This window comes from Protopterus annectens, chromosome 4.part1, assembly GCF_019279795.1.
Source record: "Protopterus annectens isolate FY-2018-M chromosome 4.part1, PAN1.0, whole genome shotgun sequence".
In the NCBI taxonomy this organism is placed as follows: Eukaryota; Metazoa; Chordata; order Ceratodontiformes; family Protopteridae; genus Protopterus; species Protopterus annectens.
The window spans coordinates 34,579,781-34,582,280 of NC_056734.1; the positions used below are offsets into that span (position 1 = coordinate 34,579,781).

Here is a 2,500-nt window from a genome sequence, read left to right on the forward strand (position 1 = left end):
GGTAAAGTCTAAACATTTCACCATATTATTAATGTAAATAAAAAAATCTTTCAGACTATCAACACAGCCTCTCTTAATAATCAACAAACCATCTAAAAATCTAAAATAAGCCACCATGTATTCATAAAATTCACTATTATATACAAAACTGTTCTCTCAAAACCATGTATCTTTGCAAAAACTGGTGTTGCTGCTGCACCCATTGCAACACCTCTAATTTGTTTGCAATTGCCCCCCTCAAAGTACACAAAATTGTTGTACAAAACAATTTCCATTAAATTCACTAAAAATGTTATTTTCATCTGGTCTATTTTAGTTCTACTGTATAAAGCTTCCCTAAACCAATCCAACCCCACCTCATGGAGTATGAAAAAAAAAACAGATATTTGACATTGATAGTTACAAAAACAAGTCTTCTTTAAATTTCATTTTAGCAAGCTCAGTCAAACAATGCTATGAATCCCTTAATACAAGTTTGTTCTCAAGGAAAGATTTCAAACTCCTATCAACAAATGTCACCAGTAGTTCAGTTTTTGATCTCCCATTGGGTAATAATGGAAGAGGGTCAATTAAATTTTTGTGAATCTTGGGATACCACAAATTGAGGGCATAAGTTGTTTCTTTACTTCTAAATAATTTATTGCTGTATCAGAAATCTCATTGTGATTAAAGCATCATATAAAATCCTATCAATTTTATTGTAAAGCGTGAGAGAAGAGAGTGCAACCATTGTGTAGGAATGGGTGATGGCAAAAAAGGAATTGGTGGGAATTTTCTGACTTGTTGTGTCTTTTGGCTTTTCCCAGTTAGAGGTCACCACAGCGGAACTCCGGTCCACTAATGATTGGCAGTAGATTTTTACATGCTGAGTTGCCAGCTCTGATGCACAACCTTCAACGAAGGTACGCCCATTCACATGTCTCCACACAGAAGACGCTTTAGCTGAGAATCGAACAGGACAATGTCTTACTGTGAGGTGACAATGCTAATGCAGCACCACCACTGCAGTTGGGCATTTTCTGACTAAACAATCTAATTCCTTTGGAAGAAACAGTCATCAAGAGGTTCATATTGCTGATGTGAATAATGATCCAAGTGGTAGAAAAGGAATTGTAATGGCACAAGTTGAGATATAATTGCTTGTTTCCAACAGTTTGGAACCTCTGCTTACCAAACAAGGATGCAACTCATCACTTCAGGTCAGCTGGTGATGAATAGGCTTCAAGGTTTGTTCAGTCACTAAACTCAATGAGAAAGAAAGTTCTGGTGACTAAAACATGCATAAACAGTGACTGATTAAATAATGTTAAACTAAAATAAGATTTGAAGTAGGGGCCTGGAGAAGGGGAAGAGGAGGCAGTTGTTAGCTATACACTGGTCAATATGCAATATGAAGAGAAAATTTGTGAGGATACCTGAAGACACTTTGAACTTTGTGAGAAATTTCTTTAAGGATGTTTAAGTGGGTGACTAGATGACTGAATTCTGGGAATTCATGTTATTATATTTAGGAGCTTTACCTGAAAAAGCATCCTGGTGTCCTGTAATGGCTCACTATTATGTTTCAATTGCTAGTGGAGATTGTAGGTCAGGCAAGCAATTGTATATACATTGTATAATGAAGCTGTTCTGTATAGAAACAACCATACTTAACTGTCACTGCTGAGCTAAGTTCCATTCTTAGTATAGTGTCTTTCTGTGATACTTTTCCAGCAGTAACTATAACTTGGCCAAAGCTATTTTGTGAGCGCGCACACACACACACACACACACACACACACACACACACACACACACACACACACACACACACACACACACACACACACACACACACACACACACACACACACACACACACACACACACACAGAAATACTGACTTCCAAGAGGACTTATAATGTCCTTTCAATGCCTTTATTATTTATTTCCTACTTTTTTGAAAATATGATGCCATGATCCAGATCTATCTGACACACTAAGGTCACAGTTGCTGTACACTGTAAATGAGGTAACCATTATTTTATTTTTTGGTCGGTCCAGTTAAGCAGTAGCTGTCTTTGAATGATAGATGGTAATAGTTATAACTCAGCATTTTTCTGCAATTCCCATTACATGCATTAATAAGCAGTCAGCCACTGACTTTTAACATTTTGTAATGAAAATATTTACTTAAAGAAATTAAACAATACAGTTTAAAATGAAATATTCAAATAAGCTTGTACTTGCTCAACTAAAAAATACTTGCAAAGACAGTTTGGCAATAGAAAAATATTGCCAGCTAGCTGGTTCATGCTCCGTGGTAACTAAAGATAACTGTAATCTATCTACCTCTAAGCTGCAAACCAATGACTTGCAAAGCCCCATGAATATGAACTCAGTGATGATCAATCTGGAAACTGTCTTTTCAACTGCAGTTTAGAGAGCATTTTCAGATGAACGTAAAAACTCTAAATGACAGACTGAAATGAATGGCTGTGCTTTGATCTTGAAAGGAAGA

The 2,500-nt window shown here is 36.3% G+C and overlaps 1 protein-coding gene across 1 annotated transcript in view; it reads left to right on the plus strand.

The window, feature by feature from the left end:
* Positions 1 to 2,500, plus strand: part of LOC122800743 (maltase-glucoamylase, intestinal-like) — a 1,506,799-nt gene that overhangs the window by 241,040 nt on the left and 1,263,259 nt on the right. The window lies entirely within an intron of this gene.